General features: G+C 53.1%; 1 protein-coding gene across 3 annotated transcripts in view; it reads right to left on the bottom strand.

Moving 5' to 3' along the window:
• SCNN1B (sodium channel epithelial 1 subunit beta) overlaps positions 1-8,694 on the bottom strand; it is a 59,437-nt gene extending 50,743 nt beyond the window's left edge. The window contains exons 1-2 of one of the 3 annotated variants that reach the window (XM_072753679.1): positions 8,552-8,624; positions 6,155-6,301 (exon numbers count right to left, since the gene is read on the bottom strand). The gene's annotated coding sequence lies outside the window, so the exon portion shown is untranslated. Of the gene's footprint in view, positions 1-6,154; positions 6,302-8,551 lie in introns of all 3 variants that reach the window. The other 2 variants (XM_072753678.1, XM_072753680.1) reach the window with 2 other exon arrangements.
• Between the last annotated feature and the right edge of the window lie 595 nt (positions 8,695-9,289).

Below are 9,289 nucleotides of genomic sequence, written 5' to 3' on the forward strand. Positions count from 1 at the left end.
AAGCTTTCAAAGGCAGCCGCCCCAAGGCCACAGCCACAGACCCCCTTGTGGTCCCTCTCACCAAACTCAGCATAAGCCCCCACGCAGCTCCTCATTGCAGCACAAACCCCATAGGAAGGACAAAGGTGATCCTCCCTGGGGTGGGAGGTGGTGACTTTCAACCAGGAAAATCAACAAACTCCACACAGAGACAGAGGTGAGGGACCCACAGTGGAATTTCAGGAATCAGCCTGCAGAGGGCGGGGGAGCTTGTCTGGGGAGGTTGCCTTGCAGTAACCCCCCACACCCCGAGTTATCTTCTATGGGGGCCAGACCTCCAGCAGCTCCTGAAAGAGGGTGCACCAGACTTCCCAGATCTTAGTCTTCCTTCCAGATCTGGGCTCGAGAATGAGCTCCCTGGTACCTCGAGAGGGAGCAAGGCTGTCTGGGTTGTTCTAGATGTCTGCAAGGCAAGGGCTCTGTTTGTCGTAGGGACACCAGTGCCTCACACACACCCCTCCCCCCATGCCCTCCGCCCCCACAATCCTCAAGACTCTCCCTGCCAGGGATGCACAGTGGAGGAGGAGCAAGTTGGAGCTGAATTCAAATTCTGCTGTTATCACTGTGTGGCCTCTTGTGCAAATTCTTGAACCTCTCTGAGCCTGTCTCTACCCCTCATCTGCTGGGCAATGCCCACCCCCCCCCATCTCCCAGCAAACCCACGAGGTTTGCTTCAGGTTCAGCTCAGCTCCATGACTGTAGCTTGGCCAGGACCCCATTTCTTTAGTGTAAAAAAAGAAATTCTTCATTTCTTTTTTTTTTTTTTTTTTTTATGATAGTCACAGAGAGAGAGAGAGAGAGAGGCAGAGACACAGGCGGAGGGAGAAGCAGGCTCCATGCACCGGGAGCCTGATGTGGGATTCGATCCCGGGTCTCCAGGATCGTGCCCTGGGCCAAAGGCAGGCGCCAAACCGCTGCGCCACCCAGGGATCCCAAAATTCTTCATTTCAAAACAGAAGAGCTAACGACTTCCGGGCTTCTTTCAAGTTACTCATTTAACAAGCGTTTATTTAGGACTTCCTGCATGCCAGGGACCGTTCTAAGTACTTGACATGTTTAATCTTCATAATATCCCTACTGAGGTGAGACTTCTTATCATCTCCAGTTTACAGATGAGAAAACTGAAGCACAGAGAGGTTAAGTAACTTGCCCGAGGTCACACAGTGGGTAAGTGCAGAGCCAGGATTCTGATCTCTGGAGCTTAGCAGGTCCGGGTTAAGAATCACTGTATCTTTTGGGTATTCCTACCAGCTAGGAATATTTCTTCTGAATTTATATCTTGTAATTCATATGATGGAAACATAATTTTTTTAACTTTGCAAATACAAAGCAAAATAAAAATACAGATGATGCATTTGAAAACTCCTTAGGCCCTGTCCCCATCTGAACCTGCTGGTCTTGATATTTGGTCCAGGGGCTGATTCTAGCTCCTTATTCTCCTCATCCTGACCTTTTAGAATAGTCCCAGAGATTCAGAGCAACAAGCACTTTGTGTGGACAAAGTCATTTAACCCTTGCAGGATTCCTGTGAGCCAGGTACTCTTGGGCAGCCCCATTTGCAGGTAGGAAAACAGAGGCTCAGAGAAGAATACACACTTGATCAAGCAGTCACAGCTCAGAAGTGGTGGAACCAAGGACTGGAACCCAAGCAGTTTGATATCAGAGCCCCGACGTTTTTGTGTTTTTTGTTTTTGAATCGTCTAGAAATTTTTTTATTGTGGCGAACTGTACAACCTAAAGTTTACCACTTTAATCATTTTCTCTTAAGTGTTTATTTATTTAAGTCATCTCTACACCCAGCACGGGGCTTGAACTCAAGACCCCGAGAACCAGAGTCACACACTCTTCCAACTGAGCCAGTCAGGCGCCCCTGCCATTTTTTTTTAAATTTTTTTTTAATTTATTTATGATAGTCACAGAGAGAGAGAGAGAGGCAGAGACACAGGCGGAGGAAGAAGCAGGCTCCATGCACCGGGAGCCTGATGTGGGACTCGATCCCGGGTCTCCAGGATCGCGCCCTGGGCCAAAGGCAGGCGCCAAACCGCTGCGCCACCCAGGGATCCCCCGCCCCTGCCATTTTAATCATTTTTAAGTGTACGTTCTGGTGGCATTAAGTAGGTTGACGCTGTCATGCAACCATCACCACCATCCATCGCCAGAACTTTTGCATCCTCCCAGAGAGAAGGAAACTGTGAACACTAGCGCCCACTCCCCCAACCACCACGCTCCCACCCCTCAGCCCCTGGTAAGCTCTATTCTACTTGGTCTCCATGAATTTGTCTATTCTAGGTATCGCATGTAAGAGCAATCATACAATATTTGCTCTTTTGTGATCAAAGGCTCTATTTTTAAAAACAGTAACTCATTTTTATTTGGAAACATATAATTTGAATAGTGGTCAAAAAGGGAGTTCACCTTCTCTCTCACGCTATGCTTGTTTTAAATAAGGAAGATGTGTGTGGCTGGAATTTATCACTATACTGTAATGAATGTACGGGGCGGGGGGACTTCTAAAGAATACCAAATGTGTGCAGTGAAAAGCTAGGTCTTTCTTCCCTCCCCAAAGCCAACCACTAGGACAGGCTTCCCGAGTGTGCCCCAGCGTTTTGTATTTTTTATTTATTTTTATTTTTTTTTGCCCCAGGGTTTAATGTGCATATACAAATATCTACATATATATGCTTATCTTGTCCTTTTTAAAAATTTTAAAAATATTTTATTTATTTATTCATGAGAGAGAGAGAGAGAGAGACTCAGGCAGAGGGAGAAGCAGGCTCCATCCAGGGAGCCTGACCTGGGACTCTAACCCGGGTCTCTAGGATCAGGCCCTGGGCTGAAGGCGGCGCTAAACCGCTGATCCACCCGGGCTGCCCTCTTGTCCTTTTTTTAAAAGGGGCTCTAGGCACACAGATGGTTAGACTACTGTATACTGTTCCATACCCTGCATTTTTCTTTTAACAATACGTCTGGGAGAGGGTCCCCCCTCCATTCATAAAGAGCTACTGCTTTCTTCTGAATGGCTACATCATATTCTCGTGCGTGGCTGTTCCCACACGTCCAGTACTTGCTCCTTTCTTTCTTTTTTTTTTTTTTTGCTTGCTCCTTTCTGATGGGTGTTTACTCTGCAATTGTTTGCTCTTATGCACAAGGCTGACTATCTTTGCTCTAACACGCTGTGCCCAAGGCAGAGATACCCACTGGGTAAATTCCTGCAGGTGAGATTGCAGAGCCCTGGGGTATGGGCCTCCATACCCATGGACCTCTGGAGTATGGGCCCATACTCCATGGGCCTCTTAAATATCAACAATTTTCCCGACTCCCCAATTTGTGCTCCCACCAGTAGAGCTGGAGCGTGCTGCTTTCCCCAGCCCCCACTTCCGACACTGAGTGTTACCCCGGGATCTGGGAGGTGGAAAGCAGAATTCACTGGGGTTTGGCAATGCAATTCTTTTTTTTTTTTTTTTTTTTTTGAAGAGTGGTTGAGCATCTTTTCGTCTGTTTGAATTTATGCTTCCTTTTATGTACTTCTTTTTATGCGAACAGCTAAATCATATCCTTTACTCTTTTCTTTTTTCCTTTTTTGGAGGGGGTGCTTGGTCTTTGATTTGCAAGAGTTCTTTGCCCATGAAATTAACTCTTTGTCACAGAAGTGACAAATATTTTTATGAGTTTGACATTCAGGTTCATGGGTGCTTTTGGTTTTGGCCATAGAGGAAATATTAATTTTTATGTAGGCAGACCTAGCAACTTCGATATTTAAAGCAAGGCCTTGCTTCCACCCATTAGGCTGTACTGCCTCCCACTCTTTTCCCTTTTTTAAAAAAGATTTTGTTTACTTGAGAGAGAGTATGCATGAGTGAGGGGAGAGGCAGAGGGAGAGGGAGAAGCAGACTTCCCCGCTGAGCAGAGAGTCTGCCATGGGGCTCTTTCACAGGACCCCGGGATCATGACCTGAGCTGAAAGCAGATACTTAACCAACTGTGCCACCCAGGCGCCCCTGTACTGCCTCCCACTCTTGATCAGTGCTTCAAAGAGGTACATGGAGGGGACCTACGTCTCCACTTGGAGGTCCTCTGCAGTTAGGTTATTATCTCCAGCCTGTACTTAACTCCTTGTCACTTGACCTGAGACCTCCTTAATGTTTTTTCCTGCAGAGTCTTGAGATCATTCCCCACTGCTCAGGACTCATGGCTGGACATATGTTCTCATGGGGGTCCAGGGGGGAAGGCACAACCCACCAAGGCCCCAAGGCACAGAAGGGTCTCTAATAACAAGCTTCTTATGGGGAGGAGGTGGGTCCTCAGCAGCCTGGGGCATCCCTCGCTTTCAGCATCTCTGAAAGTCAAATCTTGCTCCAGACCTTTCAGGTGGGCAGACTAGAGGCTGCAAGTTCTCTAGGCCAGTGATCCTGAAATTTTTCAGCACACTTAGAACCACCTGCAGGGCTTGTTAAAACAAAGGTTGCTGGGCCCCCATCCCCAGTCTCTGACTCAGTAGGTCTAGGGTGGGTGTGAGAATCTGCACTTCTAACCAGCTCCAGGTGAGGCTGCTTCCGTGCTGCTGGTCGACAGACCACACTTTGAGATCCACTGGCCCAGCTCATTCATTCACTCCCTGGGCTCCCCCAACTGGTATGAGTGAGGCTGAGAGGTCTGGAGAAATACGGGCTTTGTTCCAATGAAAATAACAGAGCAAGTGCTCTGTGCCAGGTCCCGTGCTGTGAGATCTGTGCAAGAATTTTCTCATCTAATCCTTGCCACAAACCTGTGCAGTAGGTTTTGGAAGTACTATCTCCACTTTACGAGGAGAAACCAGGCTCAGAGAGGGTGCATGGGCTTTAGAATCTGGGGCCTGACCCCAGCTCTGCCACTGACCCACTGTGTAAGCTCTTGGGCAAGTGCTCATCCGCCCTGAGCCTCTGACTCATCAGTAAATGGGGATCACAGACCTGGTTTTCAGGGGGCATTATGAAGCCCACGGGGAAGCAATTATAAGGGCACCTGCACCTAGTAGGTATGCAAAAAATGTTCATCCCCTTTCCTGCCATAAGCCCCATCATGATCTCAGGGTCCTTTTCTGTCTCCTCTCTGTAGGGCAATGCCCTTTTCACTTTAGTGATCCAGAGAAACTCCTATCTCTCCTTCAAAACCCAGCTTAGAATCCCCTCCTCTTTGTATCTTTCCCTGAAAAGTGGTCCTCTTCTGTCTTTGGGAAATAAAAATACCTCGGATGGCAGCACCTTATCTGAAAAAAAAAAACGGCTCAAAGCATTCCTTTCCGTTCTTTCTTCCTCCCTCACTTGTGTTTCCACAGCTTTTATATCAAGTACAATTTGCACGCTGTGCTACCACGGGGACCAAGCGGCTAACATCAGCATTGTCAGCATCAGCACCAGCATCATCAACACTGAGTGTGTATCACACACCAGACGCTGTTTTAAGAGGCTTAAGTTGCTGACTCCTTTAATGCCTAAAATAACCTTTTGAGGCAAGTGCTGCTTATTATCCCCATTTTCCTTTTGAGGAAATTGAGTCACAAAAATGCTAAATACTTTGCCTGAGATCACATAACTCATCTGTGGCCAAGCAGAGATATAGAAGCTGCTGGTGAGTCTAGGTTATTAAGTTTTGTTTTCTGCTGTTCTTTATGAATGAGGGGTGGCCCAGGTGGGGGCTGTGGCACCCCGGAGGGTGCCCGTCCCATCTAAGGGGACAGCCAAATGTTAGGGCCAAAGGTGTCTGATTTTCTGATTTCTCAAGAGGATCCAGAGATACAGAGTTTTATGTGACATCTCCCACTTTTTAAAATTAGTAATCTAGGGTGTCTGAGTGGCTCCTTTGGTTAAGCATCTGCCTTTGGCTCAGGTCCTGATTTCAGGGCCCTGGGATGGAACCCCCCCTCCTCATCCCGGGAGTCTGCCTCTCCCTCTCCTCTGCTTTGCAACCCCCTCTGTCCCCCATGTGTGTTCATTCTCTTTCTGAAATAAATACATAAAATCTTTTTAACATTTTTTTGAGAGTAATCTGAAATGTAAAGAAAAGCTCACAAAAGCTGCCCATGGACCTCCTCAACTTTTGCTGCCTCTCGGATCTCAAAGCTGGGGACCTCAACTCACTTCATGACTGCACCTTTGCTTATGGCCAGGAGCACAGGTCACTTGTCGCAGATGCTGTGATGCTTCTGAACTCCTCTGAGCTGAGCCTGGCCCTCAACAACCAGGAAACTCATCCTCCAGCCCACTCAGCATGCAGGATTCTCCAGCCTGGATGTAGGGTGTGCACAAGAAATGATGGACCAAGTGGTGACTCTGAGCATCACCTCCACCCAGAGGCCACCTCTAGGTCTCCCCAGTTCAGGACAAGACTTCCTGTTCACCAAGGGATGACAATGCTCTGAGTGAGTGTTTTGTTTCATCACCCCATCGATGCACTCCACAGTTTGGGGAGGCTGCCACTGGCCTCACCCCCGTGGTGCAGATGAGAAAGCTGTGGCCCACACAGGGGAAGGGAACTACCCCAGTTAGGAAGTGGAGGACCTGAGACGGTAATGCAAGCGCCACCTGATTCCGGATTCTCCCCACTGGCTGTTTTCAGGCATTCCACCAAAGTCTTGATGGTCTTGGCCCATGTTCCAGCACACACACACACACACACTCTCATCCTCCAGCCTGGACCCGGGGAGTGTGTGGAACACATAGGACCCAGGACACTCCCATCAGCCAGCCATGCTTTCTAATGACCCTGTCTCCTATTAGAAGGTGGGGGCGGCACTAGGGGCATCCAGAGAGGACCCCTGGATGCTGTTCCTTTCAGGAACTCTGCCCTCCGGTGCCTGGACAGGCAGAGAGTGTGCCCTGGCTCAGTCCCAAGCCTTTGGGCTCAGTGGAGAGCGAAGCTAGAGGGGGCACCATGTTTGTCCTTGCCCACAGACAGAAGTGTGCATATGCACACCTGTGCATGTGTGTATGTATATGTGTGTGCTTGTGTCTGTAGCGCACACATTTGTGCACATGTGCATGCGTATATATGCAGACCTGTACTGAAGCATGTGTACATGCACATGCATGTACATGATGTGTGCACAGGTGTGCATACATGCACATATGCAACAGAGAAGAGAGGACACCTTATCCCACAAATTCAGATCCTGTCAAATTAGAACAAAGAACAAATCTTACTTAACCCAAAGATGTCAATTTACAGAAGAAGCTGAAATAAAACGCAGCCCCCAGAGGCAACTGCGTGGTGCAGTGATTAAGCATCAGACCCTTGCTTTTGGCTGGGGGTGAGATCAGGCCCCCCCCCACCCCCGCTTCTGAGCTGTGGCTCAGCGCTGAGTCTGCTACAGTTTCTCCCCTGCCCCTCCCCCTGGCACCCCCACCCTTCTCTCAAATAAATAAATCTTAAGAAAAGCAGCACCCAAATTCCTATGACTAAGTCAGTTTTATACGCACAAAGGGTAATTTTAAAAGAAATGACGAGAGGGGGCAAGTTGCAGAATAGGATGGATTACACCATTTCTGTTAAAATATCTGTCCACAGCGTCATGATGCACTTTACATGTTCTCTGTGGGTGCACATATATATGACTGCAGAGGTGAAGGAAAAGTCTAGAAGGAATACCCCAAGTTATGAAAGTGGCTACCTTCTGGGAGCAGGAAGGGCAAGCAAGGGTTGGAAGGGGGCAGAGAATGGGGAGTGGATAGATCCCTGTGTCCCTCCTGGAATCACACAGTTCAGTGGGCAGGTGGGTGGAGTGAGTCAGCGGTGGAAGCCGGGTGGGGGGCCCAGGGGTGCCTAGGCCTCAGGGGAGCATTTCCAGAAGTCCCCCAGGGACTCTTGGAGGGCTCTGCTGCCAGGAACAAACGCCAGCCTGGGCTGTCCCGACCTGGCTCAGGTGAGGGAGCTGCAGGGGTGGGGAAGCTCTGCTGCTTCCTGCCTAAACTTGTCCATGCCTCAGTTTCTCCTTCCACGCCGCCGCCGCGGGAAGGGCTTGCTCCGAGCCGCCGGACACACCCACTGTTCCCCACCGTCCCCTGCCCGGGGCCCAGCGAAAAGTTAGGGCTCCGCGAGCTCGGGCCAGCCCCTCTGTGGAGCAGGGCGCGGGGACCCGCCTGCCCAGCAGGGGGCCACCCGAGCCGCGGTTCCCGGCCCCCGGGAGCGCCTGGCAGGAGAGGCCAGGAGACGCGCTCTGGGCTCGGTCACCCACCGCGACGCAGGACGCTCCGCCACCCTCTGCCTCTCAGTGACCCCCTCTGTGAAATGGGAACAGCGCGGAGGCGCCCCGGCGCGGGGGGTGGGGGGGCCGCGTCGCCCAAGGGGGGCCGTTCTGCTCGGCGACACCCGCGCGGAGCGGGCGCTCAGGGCTCTCGCCGGGGACACCCCGCCCCCCGCGCCCCGGACTCGCCGGGGGCCCCCGCCCCGCCCCGCCCTCCCCCTGCGCCCCGAGGCCCGGCCCCGCGGGGAAACTGAGGCAGGGCTGCCCCTGCGCTCGCCCGGGGTCGCTGTCCTACCTGTTTCCGCGGCGGCGAGGGCGGCGGCGGGGAGGCTGCGGCGCGGGGCCCGGGAGCGCGCGGCCGCCGGGACGGGGAGGGAGCTCGACGGGGCGGGAGGCCCGGGAGGCCCGGGAGGCCCGGGAGCGCCCGCGGGCGGAGCTGGGCGGCGCCGGGACCGCGGGCCGCCGCACCTCCCCGGCCCGGCCGCCGGCCCCCGCCCCGCCCCGCCCCGCCCCGCCCCGCACCCCCGCCGAGGCGCGCCCCGACCCCCACGGCGCCCCGCGTGCCCCCAGGCAGACCACTGTGGCACCCCCCAGCACCCCCTGCCCGCCGGCCCCCCACGGCCCCCCCCCGTGGCACCCCCCAGCACCCCCTGCCCGCCGGCCCCTCCACGTGCCCCCAGGCAGACCACTGTGGCACCCCCCAGCACCCCTTGCCCGCCGGCCCCCCACGGCCCCCCCCGTGGCACCCCCCAGCACCCCCTGCCCGCCGGCCCCCCACGGCCCCCCCCGTGGCACCCCCCAGCACCCCCTGCCCGCCGGCCCCTCCACGTGCCCCCAGGCAGACCACTGTGTCACCCTCCACCCCCCCCCCCCGCACCTCCTACCCGCCAGACACCCATGGCCCCCCCATGTGCTCCCAGGTAGATCACTGTGTCACCACCCCCGCCGCCCCCTCTCTGCACCTCCTGCAGATCACAGGCCACAAACACGCTAACCAGCCATCCTACCCCGCGGTGTGCAAAGCAACACACAC

The sequence above is a fragment of the Vulpes vulpes genome, chromosome 3 (genome assembly GCF_048418805.1).
Source record: "Vulpes vulpes isolate BD-2025 chromosome 3, VulVul3, whole genome shotgun sequence".
NCBI classification, from domain to species: domain Eukaryota; kingdom Metazoa; phylum Chordata; class Mammalia; order Carnivora; family Canidae; genus Vulpes; species Vulpes vulpes.